General features: G+C 44.1%; 1 protein-coding gene and 1 pseudogene across 2 annotated transcripts in view; both read left to right on the top strand.

Annotated features, from left to right (window-relative positions):
• Positions 1-1,779: 1,779 nt before the first annotated feature.
• Positions 1,780-20,466, top strand: LOC146822350 (uncharacterized; annotated as a pseudogene). Its single transcript, XR_014963262.1, has 2 exons — positions 1,780-1,914; positions 15,714-20,466. The product of XR_014963262.1 is annotated as an uncharacterized LOC146822350 (transcript).
• Positions 20,467-23,094: 2,628 nt separating this feature from the next.
• The window catches only part of LOC146822349 (uncharacterized), a 273,373-nt gene continuing 268,920 nt past the window's right edge, over positions 23,095-27,547 (top strand). The window contains exon 1 of the mRNA XM_085613451.1: positions 23,095-24,969. The gene's annotated coding sequence lies outside the window, so the exon portion shown is untranslated. The remainder of the gene's footprint in view (positions 24,970-27,547) is intronic.

Genomic DNA, 27,547 nt, shown 5'->3' with positions numbered 1-27,547 from the left:
ACAATCCTGTAATACGCTGGCAGGCTCTCTGCAGGAGGCGCATTAACCCACCGAGCTATCCATATAAAATACAGTCCTGTAATACGCTGGCAGGCTCTCTGCAGGAGGCGCATTAACCAACCGAGCTATCCATATAAAATACAGTCCTGTAATACGCCGGCAGACTTTCTGCAGGAGGCGCATTAACCCACCAAGCTATCCATATAAAATACAGTCCTGTAATATGCTGTCAGACTCTCTGCAGGAGGCGCATTAACCCACTGAGCTCTCCATATAAAATACAGTCCTGTAATACGCTAGCAGGCTCTCGACAGGAGGTTAACCTACCGAGCTATCCATATAAAATACAGTCCTGTAATATGCCGGCAAACTCTCTGCAGGAGGAGCATTAACCCACCGAGCTATCCATATAAAATCCAGTCCTGTGATATGCTAGCAGACTCTCCGGAGGCGCATTAACCCACAGCACTATCCATGTAAAATAGTCCTGTAATATGCCGGCAGACTCTCTGCAGGAGGCGCATTAACCCACCGAGCTATCCATATAATAACAGAGTTCTGTAATATGCCAGCAGACTCTCTGCAGGAGGCGCATTAACCCACTGAGCTATACATATAAAATACAGTCTTGTAATATGCCGGCAGACTCTCTGCAGGAGGCTGATTAACCCACCGAGCTATCTATATAAAATACAGCCCTGTAATATGCCAGCAGACTCTCTGCAGGAGGTGCATTGACCCACCGAGCTCTCCATATAAAATACAGTCCTGTAATATGCCGGCAGACTCTCTGCAGGAGGCGCATTAATCCACCGAGCTCTCCTTATAAAATACAGTCCTGTAATATGCCGGCAGACTCTCTGCAGGAGGTGCATTAACCCACCGAGCTCTCTATATAAAATACAGTTCTGTAATATGCCGGCAGACTCTCTGCAGGAGGCGCATTAACCCACCGAGCTCTCCATATAAAATCCAGTCCTGTAATATGCTCTCAGGCTCTCTGCAGGAGGCGCATTAACCCATCGAGCTATCCATTTAAAATACAGTCCTGTAATATGCTGATAGACTCTCTGCAGGAGGCACATTAACCCACCGAGCTCTCCATATAAAATACAGTCCTGTAATATGCTCTCAGGCTCTCTGCAGGAGACGCATTAACCCACCGAGCTATCCATATAAAATACAGTCCTGTAATATGCTGACAGACTCTCTGCAGGAGGCGCATTAACCCACCGAGCTCTCCATATAAAATACAGTCCTGTAATATGCTTGCAGACTCTCTGCAGGAGGCGCATTAAGCCACCGAGCTATCAATATAAAATACAGTCCTGTAATATGCTGGCAGACTCTCTGGAGGAGGCACATTAACCCTCTTCGCTGCTTTATGCTGAGAGTAAACTGCCAGTAGACCGAGCTCCGCCTCTCTCCAGCGGGGGCATCCCCTCTCCAGCCTTATCTCTGATTTACCAAGCCTCACAGCGCTAGGAAACAAAGCTCCTGCTTTGAAGCGTCCCTGGTACTGCAGCTGAACTGTCTACGAGTCACACTCCCTGGCTGCAGCAGCAGAGAGCGTCACTTCCGGAGGTAGTGAATGCAGATCTGCGCAAGGCTGAGCCGAGATTAAAATATTTTAGCAAGACTGGAGGTTCAATCTGCGCCTGCGTCGAGCCCGGTTTACTAATTGTACATTGGAACCGAAAGTTTATAGCTGCGCATGCGCTGAGCCCAGGTTGCTAGTTTGTGACTGAGACCGGAAGTTAAGAGCCGCGCATGCGCGGATCCTCCGTCGCGAGTTGTTTTCGACTAAAGTTTTGGGATCTGAGCTTGGTGATAAGGCTGCCACGAGGACAGCTGACCCCTGACCCCAGGACTGTGCTGCAGCCTGCAGACAGTGACGAGCAGGATCCCGCAAGAGTAAGTGCACGAGTTATCGCTGGGTTTTATGGTATTTCACTCTACACTAGTGAGTGCTGAATTAGCCCCAGTTTGTAGTGAATCAATGGTTATCTTCAACGCGTTAAATAGAATAATTAAGAGGAGTGAGGGGGGGGGAGGGGGTGATGCAGGGGTAAAGCTGTGTGTGGGCTCCTTAGGGAGGGGGAGGGGCAGGGGGGTGATGGAGCAGGCAGGGGTGCTGCAGGTAACCCTGTTCATAGGCTCCCCGGGTTGAGAAGGGGCAGGACGTGACTTGGGAGCAGGCGGGGGTGATACAGAGGTAAAGCTGTGTTTGGGGCCTTCATGGGCGGGGAGGGGCATCGTGTGATCGGGGAGTGTGTGGGGGATGCATTAGTAAAGCTGTCAATGGAGTTTTGAGAGAGGGAAGAAGCAAGGGATGATCACGGCGCGGGTGGGGGTGATGCAGAGGTAAAGCTGTATTTGGGGCCCTCCTGGGCGGGGAGGGGCATCATGTGATCGGGGAGTGTGTGGGGGATGCATTAGTAAAGCTGTCAATGGAGTCTTGAGGGAGGGAAGGAACAAGGGGTGATCACAGCGCGGGCGGGGGTGATGCAGAGGTAAAGCTGTCTATGGGGTCCTCGGAGGCAACTGGAAAGCAGGTGGCAATATAAAAGAGGAGTCAATTTGCGGTTGGGAGGGAGGAGCTGCAACTCAGGAGGGTCCTGCACAGTGCCGCGTCAGGTGCATGTTTAGCTACAGATAGTTAGAAATCCAGCCACCTATCGTTAGACCGTCCTGAATGTGTGAATGAATACTGCGCTGAGTACCTGTCACGAGCATATGCCCTCTGTGTTTATTGCTTCGTTTAAGGTTGTTGCAAAATGCTGATGTACTGTTCTATCTGTGAACTGAGGCACAGGAAGAGTACGAGCTGCACAGGATCTCAGTTTATTACACTTCAGCCTCTCGTCAGGGGTGCTAGTTATACTATTCAAATTAGTAGACCCGAGGCTATAATACTTGCTGCAAACGCTACACTTTGACCATTATATTGCATTTTGATTAATATACCACAAGACTAGGCACTTCTCCAATCCACCATGTGACATCGAGTCAATTTTTCATCACATGCCTACTGGTAGTTTTTACTTTAATTCTAAATACTCTTTATTTTGTCAAAAAGGAAGCAGAGAAATATATACTCAAACATTGCTTATCCTAGAGCATGCCATTTGGCCAAATGGGAGGCCAGGATTTGAACTTTGTCTTCTGGTTACAAGTTTCCAACTAGTCCACTAACCCACAATTAGAGTGGCAATGATTCTGATGGTAAAGCTAAAGTGCTTCCTTTCCCTAGGGAATGTCAGTGTGGAGGTCCTGGCTACCTTTAGAATACAGGGTTTGTTTCAAGCATAGTTGATGAAATTGGAAAACTGAGATTACCCCTCGCTAAAACATACTCAGTGGACCAGATCCTGTGGCAGTAAGTGGTTACTAGGCAGAATATGTGGTACATAATACTTTAAATTGGTATTTCAAAGCTTAAGACTATTTTATTCCACTTGGATACCAGAGTTTTTTAATTGTCTCAAAAGTTTGATATTTGTAATTATCTGCATTTGGTTTTGTTGCAGTATTAATGGCACACTAGTGTGGTTTTAGTATTTCTTTTATGTTTACGTTTGGGTGGGGTTCTAAAGGTCACGTGCTAAATTAGAAGGCACTGTTTCACTTATGGCGTCTTTCTGGGTTTAATTTCAGTAAGTTCGCGCTGAGCACAACTTCATTGACTTCACGCAAGCTGATCACAGCAACCATGGGGCTGCCATCGGCACAAAGAAATGTGAATTATGCAGACTCGCGGGGAGCAAAGGGTTACATTTAAGTTTGTTCAAGCAAATTGGGCTTTTTCTTTTTGAGCATGATTCTATGGCAGGACCGGAGGCTCAGATTATGCTTTCTATATTTCTTTACTACTCACAGTAGCCAATGAGAAAAAAGTAAACATTACACAAAAACTACATTTCCCATGAGGCTTTGAACCACGCCTCCTTAATCAACCAATAACATGAGAGGTAATCATACAAATAATGAGGCACCATCTTGGCTTCCTCGTTCTTTGTTGCTCCGCAGTCGAGATAAGTGCCTAGTTATTTTGCTTAGGCTTTATCTGTGTTACTTGTATTACGAATTGTATATATTTTATGGTGTTATTGTTGAAATATGATTACTGCCGTGTTTTAATGTGCTTATGACGATCTCGCACCGCGCTGTATTCGGCGAGCGCGATCACGTCCTTTGCCGTTTTTCCCCCTCAGCGCGCGTTGCGCAGCAACTTTCTACCGCTTTCGTTGCTCAAGGGTGTTTTGTTCATTTGTGATGTGCCCGCATTGAATTTTCCCTCACGGGGCGAGTTTAACTGCTTTTCGCACTTCGCGCTCTGCCAGGGTTGGCCCCCCCTCCAGGGAGCGAGGCGCACGCCGGCTCCCGATCGCGAAGCCTGCGTGCGTCTCGGGAGCCTGCACACGTCAGTGCACACGTGCAGCCCTGTGTTATAAGCTGGAAGGACGCCTCTCCCGGGCTGGTTCTTGGGAATATTTATACAGCATCTGGCAGACGGCGGAGCCGGTACCGGGCCTCCAGACAATCGGGCAGTTTTTTTTTTTGCACCGCTTGTGATCAATTAACCCCTGCAGTCCCAGATAATTTTTGGAAACCCTTAGCCAATTAGCAGATGGTTCTTGCACCCTCCATTAGTTCTATTGGCAAGGGCTATTTTGGTACCTGTGTGGCCCCCACTGCCCCACCTTAGGCAGAAAAGCAGCCCTGTTCCTGAGGACCATCCTTTCAGCATGGATGGTCAAAAATTGAGGTTTTGAACTAAGAGCCTGAAGCTCGCTCACCCTCCAGGCTGAGGTAATAGCCGCAAGAAAGACCGTTTTAAAAGACAGGAGTCTCAAAGGACAACTATGTAAGGGTTCAGACAGGGAACCCATCAAGAAAGTCAAAACAAGATTTAAATCCCATTGAGGCATAACAAAAAGGAGTAGGCGGAAACCTATTGGTAAGGCCCTTAATAAATCTCAAAACAATGGGAGACTTAAATAAAGACAGCTGATCCGGCAAACACAGAAACGCTGATAAAGCCGACAAATAGCCCTTAAGAGTGGCCACAGCACAACCCTGCTGAGCCAAGAAAAGTGAAAACTGAAGAACATCTAACAAGTGGGCCTTTAAAGGAACAATGGATCTCTCTCCACACCATTTAACAAACCTAGACCACCTATAGGAGTAAATAGACTTAGTGGAGTGTCGCATGGATGATAAAATAACATCCACCACATCCGGCGGGAGAGGGAAGGAACTCAGGTTGCCCCGTTCAATCTCCAGGCATGAAGGTGCAAGCTCTGGAGGTGGGGGTGTAGAACCTACCCCTGCGACTGCGAGAGGAGATCTGCCCTGAGAGGGAGACGGAGCGGAGGGTGCGGTGAGAGGTGAAGTACATCATGTGTACCACACCCTTCTTGGCTAATCCGGGGTGATCAATATGACTTGAGCCCGGTCTTGGCGAATCTTCCTCAGAACAAGATGAATCAAGGGTATGGGAGGAAACACGTAAAGGAGCTACAAGCTCCAATCCAATTGAAACGCGTCCTCAGCGCTCCCTGCATCATATACTGGAGACTGCAGAACAACAGACAGTGCGCGTTCTCGTGAGTGGTAAACAGGTCCAGCCTAGGAGACCCCCACATCTGGAAGATGTGATGGACCACCTCCGGATGAAGCCACCACTCGTGATCTGCCGAGTAATGCCGACTGAGACTGTCCGCACGAACATTCAGCACACCGGCTAGATGATTTGCAAACACACAAATCTGATGGTCCTGAGTCCATGACCAGAGTCACATAGCTTCTCGATAGAGACAATACGACCCTACACCTCCCTGTTTGTTGATGTACCACATCGCAGTAGTGTTGTCCGTCAGGACCTGAACCGACTGACCGCGAAGGGAAGGAAGTAAAGCCTTTAGTGCCAAACAAATCCCCCGCAATTCCAGAAGGTTGATATGAAGCAACCTTACCTCTGGAGACCAAAGACCTTTGACCTCCAGATCCCCCAGATGAGCACCACACCCTAGAGTGGATGCATCTGTGATCACTGTGGCCACTGGTGGAGGAGGCTGAAAGGACTTACCTTGAGACAGGTTGCCCTGCACACTCCACCAAGTCCGATCCGCTGCAGCGTCTCTGGAGATTCTGACTGACTCCCTGAGATCTCTTTTGTGTTGAAACCACTGCCTGCAGAGGCACCACTGGAGTGCCCTCATGTCCCAGCGTGCATGACTGACCAACAGTATGCAGAAAGCGAACTGACCAAGCAGGCGAAGGACCTTCAGCACCGGAACAACTGCTCCATTGTGAAACAAAGGAATCCACTCCTAGATTACGAGAATAGTTTGTAGAGGTGGAAAAGCTCAACAAACAATAGTATCCAGTACCGCCCCTATGAACAGGTTGCGCTGAGAGGGCACCAGGTGAGATTGGGCACATTTATTGAAAAGCCCAAGTTGCACAACAGCCAAGTTGTTACTCGCAGATGATGAAGCACCATCTCCGTCGACTCCGCTTTGAGCAGCCAGTCGTCCAGATAAGGGAAAACTGGAATCCCCGACCTTCTGAGATGAGCCGCCACCACTGCCATCACCTTTGTGAAGACTCGAGGTGCAGTAGTAAGACCAAACGGTAGGACCGCAAACTGGCAGTGCTGTGACCCCTCCGTAAAACGGAGATACTTCCTGTGCGACTTCAGGATGGGGATGTGAAAATACGCATCCTGTAAATCGATCAACACCATCCAGCCCTCTTGCTGCAGCGCCAAAAGAACCTGAGCAAGGGTTAGCATCTTGAATTTCTCCTGCTTCAGGTATATTTTCAAGACCCTGAGGTCCAGAATCGGACGTAACCTGCCATACTTCTTGGGAATCAGAAAATCCTGGTAGTAGCACCCCTGACCCCTTTCCTGCTCCGGAACCACCTCTATCGCACCTTTTTGTAATAAAGCAAGAACCTCCTTCTGTAGAAGAAGTAAATGGTCCTCTGAACAAAAACCTTGACAAGGAGGGAGAGCTGGAGGAAACTCCAGAAAGGGAAGGGTGTACCCATTCTCAACATGGTTTAAAACCCAGTGGTCTGAACTGACCAATTTCCAACCCTGTAGAAAGTGAGAGAACCGACCCCCTACAGGACCCACATGATCCAGGATGGGGGATCCAGGGCTGCTTTCCTGTGTTACCAGTGGGTTACCAGGGGGAGCAGGGGAGGTAGAAGAGGAGGAGGAGAGATTGCAGGCAGAACCACGTTGGGGACCTCTGGCTTTTCCTTTATATGACTTGGAAAGGAAGATCTTCCAAAACCACAATACTTTTTATAACCAAACCCCCTTGACTGGGTTAGCAATCCCAAAGATTTAGCCGTGGCTCTGCTATCTTTAAACTTTTGAAGTGCAGAATCGGCCTTCTCCCCGAAAAGCCTCGAACCATCAAAGGGCAAATCAAGAAGGGTAGCCTGTACGTCTGTGGGAAAACCAGAGGATCTAAGTCAAGCCTGTCTTCTGGTAATTATGGAGGAACTCATAACTCTGGCCACCGAATCAGCAGTATCCAGGCCAGATTGAAAAACCTGTCGAACAGCAGCCTGAGCATCCGTTAGAACCTCCATAAAATTTCCCCGCTCTTCATCAGGCAACTTGGGCGCCATTTGCTTCGCCAAATCCATGAACGCATGTATATAACGGCCCAACTAACAGGTAGCATCTTAGTGCCATGCTAGATGAAGAAAATACCTTTTTAGCCGACTGCTCCAACTTCTTAGAGTCCCTGTCGGCCGGAGCCTAAGGAAATGCGCCTGAAGATTGTATAGAGGAGGCCGCCTGTACCACCAAACTCTCTGGAGACGGATGAGAAGAAAGAAGGGTCTCCTGGAGCATTTGTATATCTTCTTGCCACAGATTTAGACACAGCAGGAGAAAAGAGTGGTTTATGCCACACTTCCATGATAGGCTCAGTTAAAGCCTCATTAGAGGGCAACAAGGGCTCAACTGTTGAAGGCGAATGTAAAACTTCAGTGAGAAAATTTGGCCTATACTCAGCAATAGGTAATTGTAAGTCCAAAAGCTCTGCAGCCTTTCTTATGACAGTATGAGGTGGGGAAGCCCTTGCCGAAGAAAGCTCCCACTCAGGGGAGGTGTCCAGTCCACTTGCCTCCTGAATTCCTTCAAATTCATCAACAGATTAATCTAGCTCACCCTCCTCAACCTCCTCTCTCTGAAACTGTTCCTCCTCCAATAGTCTCTGTGCCTCTCTCCTTGAACAAAACTGTGGTTGCGGCGTCGGCGGTGCCACACGCAGCGCCAACAGTTCCAGAGCCGGCATAGAAGGAGGATCCGAAGGTGGAATCAGCGCCGTACGAGGCAGAGAGGAAGGCCCACCAGACGGTGCTGGGGACTACATATACGACATCGAAAATCTGAGAGACAGAAACTGCCATGACGGCGCCGTTGGCATGAAAGGCACGAAGGGTGTCTGGGCATAGTGCTGAGGCACACCCAAGTTGAAGGCCAGCAGACCCACGGGACCCGAAGGTGCTCCGGATGGGAAGGCTGCCTTAGCAAACACTCCATCCATTGCATTTAAAAAATGTGTTGGATCCGAACCTGGAGTTGGAAACTGTGGATATGGAGTCGAGCCAGCATCCACAGGAGGAGCATCCAATGTTGGAACAGCGGGATCCACTGGCGGAGTCACAGGTTCAATCTCGTGTACAGGAGAAGGATCATCCTGAACTGGCAAGCCCTCTGACTCCGGCAAACCCCTCGGCGCCAGAGACTGCACCGGAGTGCCTTTTGGAGAAGGAGATCTCTCCGCAATCACTCGAGGAGATGGCGAAGGAGACACAAAGTCTTTGACGACATCGAGGAGCCGGCGAAGATGACCTCGAAGCCTTACTCTTCGACGAACGGTGCAGAGAACCATGTCTCCTCTTCTTCTTGTGTTTCCTCGACTTCGAGCTATGGGAAGACGATGACTTTGACTTTGATCTTTTCCTTCTTTGCCTTTGCCATAAAAAGCTTGGCCTCCCGTTCTTTTAGAGCCTTTGGATTCATCTTTCTACAACTGGAACAGTCTTCCACGTCGTGATCCGACGACAAACACCATAACCAATCTTCATGGGGGTCAGTGATGGACATGTGACCCCCACACTCCTTACAGGGCTTAAACTCGGACTTCCTCGAAGACGACATCGCAACAGTTAAAGATGAAGGAACAACAAAGTAACTCAACAAAATATGGAGTCTCAGAAAACCGTTCCGCGTCGACGGCAGGGAAGAAAAGGGAACTGACGTCATCACGCCGACGAGGCACTCTAATGGCGCCGGTGACGTCATGCGGAGTTGTGAGCGGAGCTTTAGCATTGTGACGTCCTCATCGGCGTGGAGAGCTAGCAAAAAGTTTGCGGAATGCTGGCGCAGGGGATATTCATAAGGTGAGGAATCCACAGGCGGATGTATCCATCAGAAGCCATATTTTGTTGTCGCTCTAGTGGATAGCACTATAAATGCTGCAATTCAGCCCTGAAGCCACGTTTAGTGGTCACTCTAGTGGATAGCACTATTAATGCTGCGGTCCAGGCCTAAAGCCACAAGACCTGAAGCCACATTTCGTTGTCACTCTAGTGGATGGCACCATAAATGCTGCAGTCCAAGCCAACTGATCTGGCGTTGGCCGCCAGCCTTTTGACTTTGTTTTGCTAACCATGGTTCAAAATGCGCCCTTGGTCATGTATATGTTGCTTTTCCATGAAAAGAAAAACAAAAATGTATATAGGTTCCGTACGCTTTTGATCTAGACTCTGTAATATGTAAAATAATAAAAACTTTATGAAGAAACACAACCTTCAAACATTGTGATCTATAATGCAGTTCATTTATTCATTGCAGTAGATCTAGAGATTTTGTAGTCTATTTGTTTTTGGATAATATAAATATATATGACCCAGTGCTCACAGGTAAGTGATAATAAGGTGCTTTAATGAGTGAAACAGTATTTTTTTTAAATGCACTCTTAAAAGAGCATAACATTAAACTCCTTTACATAAATTTATATAGTGAAAACAGGAGTTGATTATAGTTATGAGATCAACGGTGTTTCAATCTCAAACATTTGAGATCATCTACAGGACAGGTGTATGAGCACCTGAAATCACTCAAAAAGAAAAGAAAAAGAGGAGGTTGTGAGACCAGAATAATTAGGGGGCCCTGGAATTAGTTGACAAGTTAGGTAAAATTTGTAGTGCTGAGTATTTATATACAAACATAACTCCACAATATAATATTTGAGGCTCAGCCTTACTGATTGGAGCCAAGACCCTTTATTTGTTCTTTAGAGTATTTATATACTGCATACATATATAGGCCAACTATTGTTTTTAAATTGCATTGTCCAAATCTTAGTTTAAGGAACCGGTGGAATAATTTAAACACTGGTTAGTTGGTGCAGCCATTCAGAATAGTGTAATTGCATGGAACTTACTGGGGAAGCATGCAAGGAGCGAGCGTATGCCTTGTAAACTCCAGCGCTAAGATTGGATGAATCCAGAGTCTCTGTGATGAGAATGAGAGGGGGGTCACTTGATGGAAAAGCCGGGGTGTGTTCATAGAATACACTGAAGGAGGGGACTTACTTGGAAGTGATTAGTTTAAGGGGATCCAAACATTGTGGGAGCATTCTGATCAGCCGTCCACCGGTCTTTTTTTAACAATTAAATGATATATAAATATTATGAGATTTTTTTCCCCTCCCTTTTTCTTTTCCATTGCCCCACTCAACCACGCTAAACAGTTGTCACTCCAGTGATTAGCACTATAAATTCTGCAGTCCAGCTCTGAAGCCACGTTTAGTGGTCACTCTAGTGGATGGCACCTTAAATGCTGCAGTCCAAGCTTGAAGCCATGTTTCCCTGTCACTCTAGTGGATGGCACCTTAAATTCTGCTGCCCGAGCTTGAAGCCACGGTTAGTGGTCACCCTAGTGGATGGCACCTTAAATGCTGCAGTCCAAGCTTGAAGCCACATTTAGTGGTCACTCTAGTGGATGGCACTTTAAATGCTGCAGTCCCAAGCTTGAAGCCATGTTTAGTAGTCACTCTTGTGGATGGCAACTTAAATGCTGCAGTCCAAGCTTGAAGCTACATTTAGTGTTCACTCTAGTGGATGGCACCTTAAATGCTGCAGTCCAAGCTTGAAGCCATGTTTCCCTGTCACTCTAGTGGATGGCACCTTAAATGCTGCAGTCCAAGCTTGAAGCCACATTTAGTGAGCACTCTAGTGGATGGCACCTTAAATGCTGCAGTCCAAGCTTGAAGCCATGTTTAGTAGTCACTCTTGTGGATGGCAACTTAAATGCTGCAGTCCAAGCTTGAAGCTACATTTAGTGTTCACTCTAGTGGATGGCACCTTAAATGCTGCAGTCCAAGCTTGAAGCCACGTTTCACTGTCACTCTAGTGGATGGCACTATCAATGCTGCAGGCCAGGCCTGAAGCCATGTTTTGTTATCACTCTAGTGGATGGCACTATAAATGCTGCAGTCCAGGCTTGAAGCCTTGCTTCGTTGTCACTCTAGTTAATGGCACTATAAATGCTGCCTTCCAAGACAACAGATCTTGCGTTGGCTGCCAGCCATATGACTTTGGCATTTCTTGATTTGTTTTGTCATGGTTTTTGCAAAAATTATTGATGGGGAAGCTGCCGGGCCCTCATCAATCTAAAAAACATTGAGTAAAGGAAAAAATATTAAAATGTGATGACGCAACAGACTTATGGATGACACCCAACCTAAAAAACCAATTGGTTTATTGTTGACTGACAGCCTCTTACCTTTGCTAATGCTTCTTTATAAAGATAATTTGTAAGTGTTTATTACACATAGATAGAGAAGGTTAAAAAGATAGATAAATAGAGAGGCTCACAACACAGATAGGGAGGCTTACAAAGACAGACAGACAGACAGACATGGTTTGATGGATAGATTGATAGAGATAGCCTTGCAAATAGAGATGTTATGTTATGTTATAACAATTTATAAAGCGCACTACCACCAAACCGGTGTCTCAGCGCTAAACTTCTCCTGCGTCATTAACAGAGGTCTGCTGGTGGAACTCTAATTGTTAAAAAGCCAGGTTTAGAAATGTTTTCTGAACGTTCGTAGAGTAGAAAGGGCTCTGATCTGATCGGGAAGGGAATTCCAAAGTTTAGCTGTGGCAACCACAAAGCTTCTGTCACCCCAGTTAGTTTTAAATGTTCTGGGAACAACCAACAGATTTGCGCCAGTAGAGCGCAGAGTTCTGCTGGGGATGTAAATCTTAAGTGAATTCTTCATAAACTCTGTCCCTATATTGTTGGTAGCTTTGTAAGCAATGCACAGCGCCTTGAATTTTGATTCTGCTTCTAATTGGCAGCCAATGTAGTTGTCTGATCACTTTAGAGACAGAATGAAATTTTGGTGTGCCAGACAGCAACCTGGCATCAGCATTTCGAATCAGCTGTACTTGTTTATAACTGTTTGCTGAGCGTTGATCAGTAGACTATTACAATAGTCTACTTTAGCCAGTACCAAGGAGGATATAATCGTTTTCCAGTCCTCGGAGAGAATATAAGGAAACAATTTGTTTTCCATTCTAAGGATGTAAAAACAAAAAGAGACTACAGAATTGACATGGTATTTGGACGACACCAAGATTTTTGGCGTTGGTCACAGGGACAGGAGGCTGGCCAAGATAACAGGCCACCAGCGGGAGGACCAGACAGGAGAGAGGTTACCAAAAACCGTCACCTTAGTCTTGGAGGAGTTTAGTTTGAGGCAATGTCTGAACATCCAAGTGCTGATAGCCAGCCTGCCGTTGTTGAAGTTGACCGAGACGCTTTCTCCCTTCTTATGAACAGAGAGAACAATTTGGGTATCGTCTGTGTAAGATGTGAGTGCTAAACCGAAAGATTTAATCACTCAAGCCAAATCGGTCACATAAATGTTAAAAAACACAGGGCTTATGGAAGAGCCCCGCAGGACTCCACAGGGAAATGAAAAGGGGGGGGGGGGGGTGAGGAGTCGAAATCGTCCAGCTTGACTATTTGGGCCGGATTGGATGACTCAGTTGGATGAAAAGATGCTAACAAAGATTTGGCCTTGTTTCTAATGCCTAGAGAGAAGATATGGTTGATCAGGAGCTCATGATCAACTGTATCAAAGGCTGTAGATAAGTCCAGTAGTGCAACTGCACCTCCTTTGTCTAGTGCAAACCTTATCTCCTTTGTGGCTTTGATAAGCGCAGTCTCCGTACTATGACTCTTCTTAAAGCTAAATTGCGTTTCCTCCAGCAGGTTTTTTTGGTCATAGATATATTGGGCCAGCTGATCATTTATAATCTTTTCAGCGAGTTTGGCAGGCAACGAAAGACTCGCAATGGGTCGATAGTTATTAGGGTCATCTGGGTCGAGGTTAGGTTTTTTTTTAATAACGGCAGGATGGATGCCTTTGACCATTGTGAGGGGTAAATACCTGATGCAAACCTAGAATTAAAAATCTTGGCCAGGATGGACCCTATGAGCTCCAGAAACTCCTTCAGGACAGTAGGCGGCCATGGGTCCAGGGCTGAGCCTAATTTAGCAGTCCTCACCAAGTCCGTTACCTGTTCAGAGGAACGTTGCGTTAACTCTCTAAAAGAAATACTTTATGATTGCTCGGTATGGGGGTCTAACTGACTCGTGGCATCAAAGGAAGCATTAGAGTTAGAACAGATTAAATCTACTTTAGTCTGAAAGCTGAGAGCTAAAGAGTTACAGAAGGCTTGGGTCGATAAGTTGGCATGGCTACTGGAAGGAGCCGCAAGTTTGGACACCACCACATGAAACAATAGTTTGATGGAGTCTGGAGCAGATGTAATTTTCCTCAAATGTAGCTACTCTTCTCCTTTATTAGGAGCCGTTTATATTTTGCCAGAGCTAACTTATAAAGAGATTTCTCTCCCGACACCAGCATCTCTTGTTTTCTGTAGTGTTTCTTGAGCCTCAGGGCAGAAGTAGTTGTTGATAGACGGCACAGCACAGATTCAATGAGTAATGTAAAAGTTAAATATCTATATAAGCACGACAAACAAGAGCACTAAAAGCAAACTAGCAAGACTTACAAGCAGCACATACAGTTGGGTTACAAGCATAGTTGTAGTCCTCAATTTAAATACATACAGGACTGCATTTATGCATGCATTTAATTGCATGCATTCTAAAAGGTTAATTACTTTATAAAGAATAGATTCAAATGGACACCATCTGGTATACTCTGATATAGCAGTAATCCGAATAAAGACAGCTCCAGATGAGTTAACAACATCATTAGCAGGAGGCAGGAACTGATAAAGCTGGAATGTGTCCTGCGCTGTGAAGTGCTTATAGAAAGCACCCTGCTATCCCATGATCCTCCAAACACAAAGACAACGCTAACATATTTATGAAGTACAAACAAAAACACTGGCACTGAAAGAAACTACCTCCTTGCGAAATGGTAAAATGCAGTCACTCAAAGTGAAGTGATTCAGTTACTGAGGAGGCAGACTCCCTGCCCCAAACTGTATTCTGCAGTGGGTGGAAACAAAATGTGAATCGCACAACAACAGACTAATGAAGGGAGAGATGAAAGCACCTTTAAGTAAGTACATTATACATGTAGTTTTTGAAAAATAAAAGGTCTAGGCTTACACCAGACCAAAAATGGAGACTTTCGCTTGTGTCATTTTATGGGTGTGCATATTTGTGGAGAAAAATTTGCATGCCTGCAGAATGAGGCAATAGTAGCCCCATCGCTGCACGTTTTGTTTTTCTTTCTTTTTTTGTTTGCTGATGTTGTGCAGCATTGGATAAGCCTCTACGTTTAAGAGGTGAGACTTATTGATTTTGCCAATTTGCATTTAAAATGGCTGTGAACCTCTTGTTCCTTGTGTAGCTCTGATCAGAGCCTCGGATCTCTGGAGTTACACTATGTGGAAGATGCTCAGATTACCTGTTCGGGTCCTATTCCAGGCTCTCTGATAGTATAAAGAACTCCCTTGCCGCAATTGCTGGTTTTTCACAATTATTTTGATGCTCTGTGTTGCATGGTCCGGTCACTGGAAAAGGCTCCATCTTGTATTATTTGTTAGGCTGTGTGATAATGGGAAGCATGCCCTGGATAAGAAGGGAGGCTTCTTGTCACTGTGGATTTAACAATGTCGTGTGTCACGGGGAGTGGGTCTCACTCACTGAACAAGGAACCTTCTCTGGTCTCTTGGTTACTCTTTGAGTCCACACTCCTCGATAAAAAGGGACCACGGAAGGATCGTATGCCCTCACTCTGCCTATTCCATCTTTACACTGAAAGTGTAATCTAGAATCTCTTCAGCACACTTGTCTATATGAACAATGAAATGTCTCATTAAATGACAATAGATCCCTTTTAGATCTTTATTGCAAAACACATGCGTTTTTAACTTGCCTATTGTAAACTGTGGTGGCTGTGCTTTAGACCTTTTTTATAGTTTTCTGTTTATACAGTTTTATTGTGTATACTTTTTGTTATTTTCTTGAAAAATCAAATAAAGTTTTCTTCACTCTCTCTCTCTCTCTCTCTTTTTCTCTCTCTCTCTCTCTCTCTCTCTCTCTCAAATACCATTAGATTTTTGTGATTAATTCTACATTTCAGCTTATTTAGTGTTTCTTTTTCTTAACCCAACAGGTGAAATAAATGCAGGGATAAATGAAAAAGGTAAAGCCATTAAACATCACTTGTGTAGGAAGTGATGTATAAACAGTATACCTCAAAATATGTTCCCATGCAGGCTAATGCCTCTCCAAAGTCTTTTTCTACAGCAAAAAACCCAAACTGTCCAATGAGGTCTGTACTTGGCTCTTAGGCATCAGCTGATATATATTGAAGATATAACACACTGCCATACCGAAGCAAGTCTGATGAGGTGCTCATTACGAAGGAAGAGCTACCCTAGTATCAGAAAGAACACACAAAGAGAAACTGTATGAGTATCTAGTATGTGACAAAACATTTATTAGGCGGAGAAAGAGGGAGTGCGACATCAGAAACTTCATACTGGAGAAAAAAGACCTATCGATGAACTGACTGTGAAAAAGTGTTCTTCGCAATGAAAGACCTGATACAGCATCAGAGTATCCACATAGAGAAGAAAACATATCAATGTACTGAATGTAATAAAGTGTTCGGATGGAAGCAAAACCTAAAGTTGCATCAACAAATTCCCACTGGGGAAAACCGTATGAATGTTCAGAATGCAACAAGACATTTATTACCAATGCAAACCTAAAAAAACATCAGAAGATCCACACTGGGGAGAAACCATATGAATGCACTGAATGTGACAAAGCATTTCTAACAAATGCAAAGCTAAAACAGCATCAGAAAATCCACACTGGTGAAAAACTGTATGAATGTACAGAATGCGGCAAAGCATTTATAGCAAATGGAGATTTAAAGCGACATCAGAAAATCCACACTAGGGAGAAATCATATAAATGTACAGAATGCGACAATGCATTTATAACATATGGAGATTTAAAGCGACATCAGAAAATCCACATTGGGGAAAAGCCATATAAATGTACAGAATGTAATAAAGTGTTCCAAAGGAAGAAGAATCTAAAGCAGCATCAACAAATCCATACTGGTGAGAAACCGTATGAATGTACAGAATGTGACAAGGGATTTATTACCAGTGGAGACCTAATGAAACATCAGAAAGTCCACACTGGGGAGAAACCATATGAATGCACTGAATGTGACAAAGCATTTATAACAAACGGAGACCTAAAACGGCATCAGAAAATCCACACTGGTGAGAAACCATATCAATGTACAGTGTGTGACAAAGCATTTATAAGAAATGGAGACCTAAAGCAACATCGGAGAATCCACACTGGGGAGAAACCATATCACTGTACTGAATGTGACAAAGCATTTATAACAAATAGAGAGCTAAAACAACATCAGAAAAGCCACACTGGGGAGAAGCCATATCAGTGTACAGAATGTGACAAGGGATTTATTGTAAGGCAAAATTTAATTCGACATTGGAAAGTTCACACGGGAGAGAAACCATATCAATGTATTGAATGTCACAGAGCATTTCTAACAAATGGAGAGCTAAAGCAACATCAGAATATCCACACTGGGAAGAAGCCCTATCAATGTACAGAGTGTGGCAAAGCATTTATAACAAATAGAGAGCTGAAGAACCATCATAAGATCCACACTGGGGATAAACCATATAAATGTATAGAGTGTGACAAAGCATTTATAACAAATGGAGACCTTAAGCAACATCAAAAAGTCCACACCGGCGAGAAACCTTATGAATGCATAGAATGCAACAAGGCATTTATTACAGGTCAAAGGTTAATACGACATCAGAAAGTCCACACTGGGGAGAGACCATATCAATGTACAGAGTGTGACAAAGCATTTATAACAAATGGAGAGCTAAAGCAACATCAGAAAATTCATACCGGGGAGAAACCATATCAATGTTCAGAATGTGACAAGGCATTTCTTAAAAAGTCACATCTAATGAAACATCAGATAATCCACACTGGTGAGAAACCATATGAATGCACTGAATGTGACAAAGCTTTTATAACAAATACAGTGCTAAAGCAACATCAGAAAATCCACACTGGGGAGAAACCATTTCAATGTACAGAATGTGACAAAGCATTTATAAGAAATAGAGAGCTGATGCAACATCTAAAAGTCCACACTGGAGAGAGACCATTCAACTGCACTGAATGTGACAAGGGATTTATTAGAAAGTCACGTCTAATACAACATCAGAAAGTCCACACTGGGGCGAAACTGTATAAATGTAATTCCTGTGACAAGGCATCTATTACAAATAGAAACGTAATGCAACATCAGAAATTCCACAAAACATATGAATGTACAGAACGTGACGGGACATTTATTGCAAATTAAAGTTTAAAAATACATCAGCAAGTTCACACAAGAGAGAAATCATATAAATTTACAGAATGTGGCAAAGCATTTAAAACAAATGGAGAGGTAAAGCAACATTAGAAAGTCCACACTGGGGAGAAGCAATATGAATGTACCGAAGGTGACAAGAGATTTATTACAAAGCAAAATTTAATACAACCTCAGAAAATTTATACAGGAGAGAGACAGTTCTTACTGTAATAAATGTCACAAAGCATTCATGGCAAATGAAGAGCTGAAGCAACATCAGAAAATCCATGTGGAGAGAAATCTATGTATGTACGGAACGAAATAAAGTCTTCTGCGGGAAGAATAAGGTAATGCAGCATCATCAAATCTACCATAGGGAGAAACCTTATTAATGTACAGAATGCAACAAGGATGTTATTACTAATCAAAATTTAATAGGACATCAGAATGTTCACACAGGCAAGAAACTATATAAATGTATTGAATGTGACAATGCATTCGTTAAAAATGGAGAGCTAATGCAACATCAAATATCTACACTGAAGATAGTACTGAATGTGGCAAATAATGTATTCGCAAGGGAGAGTTAAAACAACATCAGAAAGTTACCATTGAGGAAAATCTGTATGAATGTACAGAAAATGATGAAGTGTTCTTAATGAAGGAACTCTATTTTCCTTTGCTTTATTTCTTGTTGAGGCATAACCAGACGGAATTTTTTGTGTGTAGTAATTCTCTTTTGGGATAAGTACCCTCTGGCTTTCGTAGATCCCCCTTTGAACCCAAGTATGTTTTTGATTTAATAGAAGGGCACGGCACAGTCAATGTACCATCAGAAAGTCCACACATTGTAGATACCATATCAGTGCACTTACTGTGCCAAGCCATTTGCTAAAAAAGCTAGCTAAGACGACATCAGAAAGTTCACACAAGAAAGAAATGATATGAATGAATGAACTGAATGTAACAAAGCATTTATTTACAAAGGCATACCTAATGTATCACACAGGGAAGAAAGACATGATATGAAGAACCACATTACAACAACGGTGTCCATGCATTTGTAAAAAAAAAAAAAGACCTAATGCAACATCAAAAAGTCCACCCTCGGAAGAAACCATATATATATACTGAATGTGACAATTCATTTATTGGCAGGGCACAGCTAATACAATAACAGTACTTCAACACAGAGGAGAAAGTTGTGATGGTGGAGAATGCTTATCACTGCACTCACTGTGGCAAGGCATCCTTTACAAAGACAAAGCTAATGCAACATCAGAAAGTCATTACTAGTGGGACACCTGTCCTCCACTCAGGAGCGACACCGTAGGAATATAACGAATGTGACAAAGCAATTATTACAAAGGGACTATTAACGCAACATCTCAAAATCCACACGGGGAAGTTACTGAAGCAATAAATGAAAGCAGGTGCTGATCCAATAGTCCATATTGGCAGGAACAAAGTTTTGTTGCAAAGCGTTTTTCACAAGAGGAATCTAATGTGTCATCATGCATTCAAGGGAAAAACTCTGTCTTTAGTATGACAAGGCATTCATTACAAAGGAATAGCTAACTCTTGATCAGAAATTATACATGGGGGAGAAGCCATTTGAATATTATAAACGTGAAAGAATATTTGCTACCAAACGCTCTCTGATGATTCAGCAAAAAGGCCACCCGGGTTTAAGATGTACTGATTGTGAAGTCTTTCATTTGAAACAGTCATTTGTTGGTTTGTCAAAGAATCCACACCTGCTCACTGATATAGGAGGACACAATACATTAACAAAATAAGGAACAAGGGAACAGAAATAGTGACAAGCATCGTAAGCGCAGCGCAGAAGGATTAGTCTAGAAAAGGTCCCAACTTATCCCTTTCCCACAAAGGTGACGTTATGCACACTCCAGAGAGCATCAAACTTCGACAGAATGCAAATGTTGCAGAATGCAACAGATAGATGTATTTCCTTGTTCCCAGCCTACTCTGGTATAAGGACTGTTTTGGCTACCTAGTGATAAGACCTGGCTCTCCTATTTACTCATGTGAGATTTGATAAGGAGGGCCTTCTAGGGCTCTTATCCACAGTTACGGGAGCGTTTGTGGTAATGAAATTCAGTTTGTTATATAGTATCTTATGTTCATGCTGTTTATCGTTGACATTTTGTTTCTTTCATTAACACTGCTGCCCGGGAGAGGTCAAGTGGAGTTTTGGGGTCAGATAAAAGTCAGATGCCACTGGCCTTAGAGGTTTGCAGCCCCCGAAGGACGTGTGGATCAGGTTTATAGTTTTATGTGGGACAAGAGCTGCCACCATTTGTGCAGACATTACAGGACCGTTTTCTGGACAACCTGTGAATAAGAGGCCTCTACTTAGAGCAGTGCTTACAATCTCCTATATCACGTGTAGGCAACAATTGTATTCTTTCTACTTCTGTACAGCATATTTTTTTAACATGCTCATCTGTAATAAAATTAACATCTGCTAAAAGTACCTACTGCAATCCTAGATGTTTTAACACTAAACATTCTTACACTGTAGAGGGTACATAGTTACTTACTTTTCTAAAGCGCTCTAATGTCCATTCAGGTTATGCCCATGCAATATGAAAAAACAAATAAATAAATCTGTTTTCCTGAATAGGGGAAGACAAAGCAAAGGTCTAATCTCTCCAAAAGCCTTGTCCCAAAAGGATAAGCTTCATGGCTACCATTGGGGAAAAATGGGAGGGGGTTAATGAGGAGAATCAAATGGATGATTTATGTTTAGAGGCCATGGAGAGGGACTAGAGATGTCAGCAATGTGTACCCCGCCCCTTAGTCTCATAAAATGTGAGCACCTAGTCAATAAACCCCCTTAGTTTCTTCCAATGTGAGTAAATGGCCTAATACCCCCTCAGTGTCTTCCAATGATGTGAATGTGAAAGAAATTCATTAAATCCTGATCTTGTCTTTAATTATTTGTTTAATTTTATTTAGAGTTTTCTATAAAGCACAAACATGACCCAGAAGAATCAGAGCACTGTACATAGGAAAAGATTGTGTTGGTTACATATATAAACACAATAGCACTTTCAACCCAACGCAAAAGAGACATTGTATCAATTTTAGCAGCTCTATACCCACATGTTTGGATTGAGGTGGTCTACAATGTCACTACTGGTTGTGGTGACTGGATGAGACATACAGTAAGGCGTACTCTATACAAAGCTGGCTTATGGTCACTAAACAGTTTGACTAAGACCTGGTTTCTGATTCAGAGCCAAATAATGTAAACTGTTGTAACAAATGCAACAGAGCTGTACCACACTCACGTCTGACCTGGTCTCAGGCTGAGCTCCCACCTAGCAACAATAATAAAAAGCATATTCCTGAACGGTATGGGCCTATATGGTGACCGAAGTGCCACTGTGGGAAGAATTTTGAACATGAATCCTCAGTCTTCTAATGGACAGAAGGGGAAGTTGATAGGTCGTTGTTTCACCATCTTGAAGACTTGGATAGAGACTCAAAAAAACTGGAAGCTTCTCTTCACTTGTTTATGAAAGGTGAACTGTTGTTAATTCCACAGTAAACAAGGCTTGCTCTCGCGCTTAAAGATTGTAAAAGAGGGAAGTCACTAAACAGTGGGGGAGCTAGAAAAGGTTCCCACTCGCCTACAATTTGCCAACTACTAATCCTCAAATAACCACTTAGTCTCAAGACAAGTTACATCTCATTGATATGCAAGAAAGGCAGGTTTCTAACACTACTGTTATATCTAACACTGCGGAGCATCACAAGGCTGGGCAACAATGTGATTGATGCCAGTTTAGCCACCCCAAGAATAGACAGTAATGCTCTGCTAAGGTTACTCATGCAATGTGGTTAGGGGTTTGTTGGGTGGGCTGTTTGGGTGACTATTACTAGAGCAAAGATGGCACAGGGTTTTGATGGCAGAAAGAAGGGGGTCAAAACTGCAGACACAACACATAAGCGTGGGGCAAGCCCCGGATGTAAAATTAGGCTGCTCGCCTATAATGGGAGAGGGGTGAATGACCACCACAAGGCCTGATTGGTGACTGCATTCCTCAATAGGCCTAAGGTGGCTGTTGCATGAATTCAGGAGATACATGCTGCTTCTGTTAATCATTTTTCCAAAATCTGGAGCCCGTCCCTCTATTTCTATTCTTCAGCCGTCAGTGAAGTAGCCCTATTGGTTAAACCAGGCTTATGGTTCTGGCCTCTGCGATGGAGAGGGCCGGTGCGTGGTTGTGCATGAGTTGGGCATACATTACATTAATCAATACATATGGGCCGAATTTTGATGATCCTGCTTTTTTTCTTTCTGTCACTAAAGTTAGAAACAATCTTGTGACCTCTTACCCTCACTTTGTAATATGTGGAGAATATTTTAATGCTCCAAGCTGATTTAGATCGCTTTGACAGCCTGTCCAGCTGACACACCCAAGCACAGGAAGATCTATGGGATAATATGCAACAGTTCAAACTGCTAGACTTTTACCATGATGAATGCCCCAAATTCATAGTGCATACATTCCATTCCATGGTACATGGAAAATGTTCCAGGGTCGATTACTGGTAAGAATCTAGAGATGAGATGGGCTGGATTGAAACTATAACAAATTTACGAAGGACTTTGATCATTCTCCAGTGCTGATGGCTTTGACCATTGCAAGGTAGGTGGGGATACACTACCCCCAACCATGTGAGAAGCCATTGTGAATACATTACTAAAACCTGATAAGCCACTGCACATCATCCCACCCATTGTCACAAAAAACTTGACAATAAAATACTAGTTAAAATTATTGCTAACAGGTTACTTCCCCTTTGGCCTTGCCTGGTGCTGCCAGAACAGTCGGGTTTCATTCTGGGGCGATCAACCGCACATAACCTGAGCACACTTTTTGCGGTTGCATACCAAATCAACTCTGATATTGAGGCAGTAGCAGTGTTTTTAGACATAGCCAAGGCTTTTGATTCAGTAGATTGACTCTTTTTACTCACAGTGGCAACATCAGAGTGCCATCCTGGCCCAGCACACACGGCTTAGCTCCCACCCGAGCTCCAGACCTCCCACAGACTGGAGAACACACATTCAGAAGCTGGACAGTGTGCAGCCTCACAAAGGAGAAAAAAAACACTGCTTACCTGAGCAGTGCACGGACGAGATGTAATGGCCACCATACCGCCCAGTGAGCTATTCCTAATAGAGGTAGCCCCGTCAGCACAAGCGCTTGGATGGAATGAATGGGTAGAGAGACGACTTCTATTCCTTGAAGCCACCAAGGTAGCCAACGATCAGAAGAGAGCCATGCTCCTACACCTAGGGGGAAAGGACATGTATAAGATCTCCAAGTCCATCATTGAAGCAGCCCCATGACACATCGTACACTTATAACCGCTCTCTCAGCACACTTCGAGCCCATGGCAAATCAAGACTATGAACGCTTTGTGTTTCGTCAGGCACGTCAACACGCCGATGAGTCCATTGAAGCGTTCCATGCTCACCTCAAAGACCTAGCAATCACCTGTGGGTTTAACAATGAAACGGAAGAGATACGAGGACAAATCATCCAAGGGTGTGCTTCTGCCAAGTTCTGAGAGATAATACTGGAAGAGTCCAAAAAACTACTGGCAGACATTCTGATGCTAGGTCGGACTAAGGAGCTGTCACGAGCCAGAGCTTCCCAAATGGAGGTGGCTCTACAGGTTCCAGTGAAGACGGAACCAGTCAACGCCGTCATGACACGGCCCATGACCAAACCAAGCCGGAAGGACACCCGGATGTGCGGATACTGCGGAGGAAACCCTCACGGTTCCGCGGAATGCCCAGTGCACGGGAAGAGATGCATGGGATGCGGCAAGCCAAACCACTTCATGCGAGTATGCCGATCCCGAAGTGATCATGCCCACGGCCCACAGTAAACATGATCCCCTAAGTCAGGAGTGAAAACAGTGATATGGATGATGAAGCAGAAGAGCACACTGTCCATTTTGTGTTCACCATAGGCAGTGCTGCCCAATCCACGCGTCGACTCCCACAATGCCAAGTGCGAGTTGGAGAACAAGACACCACCGCCGTCGTTGACACCGAAGCAACCCTTAACATCATGTCAGCAGAAGCATATGAGCATCTGAAGCAAGCTCTACCCTTGAACGCTGCAAACATTAAAGTATTTGCATATGGCCCAGATCAGCCACTGGTAATGTGAGTAAAATTCAGAACCCCTCTTGTATGGCTCTACCTCCATAGTGACACAGATCCACATTGCGGAGGAAGAACATGGCATGCTGTTGGGATGTCAAGCAGCTGAAGACCTGGGAATCGTCACTTTCGCCGTTGGAATCCACCAGGAGACAATCCAGCACATATTGGCAGAGTTCCCGACTGTCCTCGAAGGCATTGGACGACTAAAGGGAAAGGAAATACATCTGCACATAGACCCCACTGTGCAGCCCGTAGCCCTGTGACACCGGTGCACTGCTTTTCATCTAAGACCCTTGGTCGAAAAGGAGAGGGCCAAGTTGGAAGCCGCCAGAATTATCAACAAGGTCTCTCTCTCTCTCTCCCCCTAAGGACAATGGGTAGCCCATATTCCCGAACCGCTGATCCAATTCGCTGTACAGGACCCGCCTTTCAGACGTTACACCCAAGTCTGCTGTACCTTGAAGGGTTGTCGGAGTGCAACTTGGTTGCTCAGAAGGAAAGCTACAGCCCAGAGAAGGTTTTGGCTGTGACTGTGACATCAGACGACTGGTAGTTCAGTGCCAGACCCAAGAAGACGTCAAGGGACTTCGACCCCTGTATCCAGGATCATCTAACTAGGCCAGTGGCCTGAGGAGCAGCTGCAGTAAGACCTCCTTCAACCACATTGCATCAACACCACCTCTCAGAATCCTGTATCCTCCGCATCAGGACCACTTCCACAGGAATCCATTGCAATGAGGATAAAGCGCCTGGAACTGTCGAAAGACTGCTTCTTCTGTGCAGGTAACTGTTTCTGAGGGCCTTGCCGGTCCCCCTTACTGGCTCCCTGCCGTAGTTGGTTGCCGGAAGTAACTAAATGACTGCATTACAACTAGTCCAACTTGTTGGTGAAAAGGTTTCTAAGTGCCAAATTTGTTAAATTTGCCAGTGCTTTTTTGCAGTTGAGCGAAATGTTCTGATTGACTAATAACTTGTAAATTCCAGATCTCTGGAACCCTCTGGTGGATCTTTTTCATTGTGGTGTCTAGAAATATAGAAAATCTGTTTTTTATAAATTGATGTCAGATTTCTTGAGTGTCCAAGTTATTTCTTCTCTTTTTTAAATCCTTTACACTTGTTCATTTATGTAAGCCTTGCTGCTCAGAGCCACAGCTACCCAGGGTTAAGTTAATGTTGTACAAACAAAACCTACTAGTCCCAAAAGGATTGGCAAGTGTATTGCACAGTGAGGTCGCGCAACCACAAGATATAATACACCCCGTTTCCTCACAATGGGGCATATGCATCAACATTAGCATTTGCGATTCCTTATTAGCGAAAAATAAGGAATCGCTAATAAGGAATAGCAAAAGGCTATGCATGTAGGAATCGCTATTCAAATAGCGATTCCTTAACATTCCTTATTACCGAATCGGTAATACCGAATCGGTAATAAGGAATACCTACCCATTCATTCCTATGGGCTTGGAGGCCCATAGGAATGAATGTAAAGCCATTCTGTATTAGCGATTCGGTATAACCGAATCGCTAATAGCTGGAGCACTTTCAAGGGTGCCAGGGTGTCAAAAGGACACCCTGTTGCACCCCTGAAAATGATATGTGCACATATGTTGCACACACACATGCTCTAAGGGCATGTGTGTGCGCAACATGACACTTTGAAAAATGCACAAAAGTGCATTTTTCAAAGTTTTTGCAAATTACCATGCAGTTCATCCTCATGGTAATTTGCTCCCCTTATTAGCGAAATCGCTAATTTTTTAACTTTGATGCATTGCATTTAAGGAATCTCACTTTGGGATTCCTTAAATGCAATCGCTATTTAAGGAATCGGTATTTAAGGAATCCCTATTTAAAGAATCGCTATTTAAGGATTCCTTAAATACCGATTTCTGCTTTTGGGTTGATGCATTGGGATTGGGTATTTTTTACTTAATACCGGGAGCTAATAAGGAATCGGTATTTTACCGACTGGATTTTGGCTTGATGCATAAGGGTGAATAACGTTCTATTACATTCTTCACTCTTAGCATTTCAGACATCTGTTCAGACATACTGGGAATGGGAGCATAGGATACAACATTCATTCCAAACACCAGTTCAGACATATAGGGAATGGGAGCACAGGAGATGACAGACAGTCCAGACACCGGCTCAAACTTGCAGGGAATGGGCTCACAGGATACAGCACACATTGCAGTCACTAGCTCGGACATACTCATGTACAGCATTCATGTGCTACACTGGGCACTCATGCAAACACACTTAACACACACTCAGGATGTTAGAGTGAAGGACTGGGTAAGAACACAGATTAGGAACTTTACATGGGTGGACCAATAAACCTTTGAAGGAAATCTGCCTTTTCTGTGTGATCACTCAGATCTTTCACCTTTTGCAGGACCCTATATCTTTGGTGGCTTTAGAATCTGTGCACAATAACGCTGCTAATCTGTATGCTTCCCCTTTAACCATGGCTTAATTGGCTATTTCTAGATTTGCACATTCAACTTGCTTGTATGTCACTAGTGTATGGTGTAGAAAATTGCACCCAGGGCCTGGAAGTTAAGTATCATCTGTGGACTGCAGCACCCATTGTGCCATCTACTAAAGTGGCGGCAGTAAATATGGCAACAGGCCTACTCTGTGTACCCTGACTTCTGCAGTGTAAACCTGCAGTGTGACCTGTTGCTTTGACAGCAGTGTCCAATCCTGCGCGACAGGTCTATTGTGCCATGTGTAACAATTGCAGTGCAATTCAAAGTGAGAGATATGGATGCTAAGACAACTTTTGTGGAGCCCCTGCTTAGTTGCTGAAGAACGCTGCTTTTGTCCTTCAAGACTTCTTTCTCTAGGTTTGTTGTGCTTCAAACTGTATTTTAGCATTAGATGTGGGAAGACACTGTAGTGTCTTGTGTATTATAGTAAGCGGGACCCTACTGGTCCTTAAGAGTCTTTGTATCTTAGTGACTGCAGGGTGTGGTTAATAAAATGGATTATACTATCACTCAGTTAACAGTTTTATGCTGAACAATAAAGATATGTTTTACTGAACTCCATGTATGGTGTGATTCTTTTACATGCTACCGGGCTGAGGAGGACGGTAAAACTGGCGATGAGATAGGGGATACGTAAACCCTGCAACCTGAAGAATCGCGAGCACTCTCCCAGAGAGTTTGCCCAGGTCCAGAAAATTGCTTGTGCGTGCCACGTGTGTTCTCAGTTGAAGTGACGATCGACAGTTGACATATGTGGAGTCAAAGCCCAACTCCAGCTTGTGCACAACCTTCGAAGAAAGTGAAGTCCATCCATAAAGTTAAAAAAAAAAAATTTGTCGTTGGTCAGAAAATTGCCAAAAGGA

This window comes from Triturus cristatus, chromosome 6 (assembly GCF_964204655.1).
Source record: "Triturus cristatus chromosome 6, aTriCri1.1, whole genome shotgun sequence".
NCBI classification, from domain to species: domain Eukaryota; kingdom Metazoa; phylum Chordata; class Amphibia; order Caudata; family Salamandridae; genus Triturus; species Triturus cristatus.
Note: the sequence above shows the minus strand (reverse complement) of the source record. Positions and strands in the feature narration are given on the sequence as shown.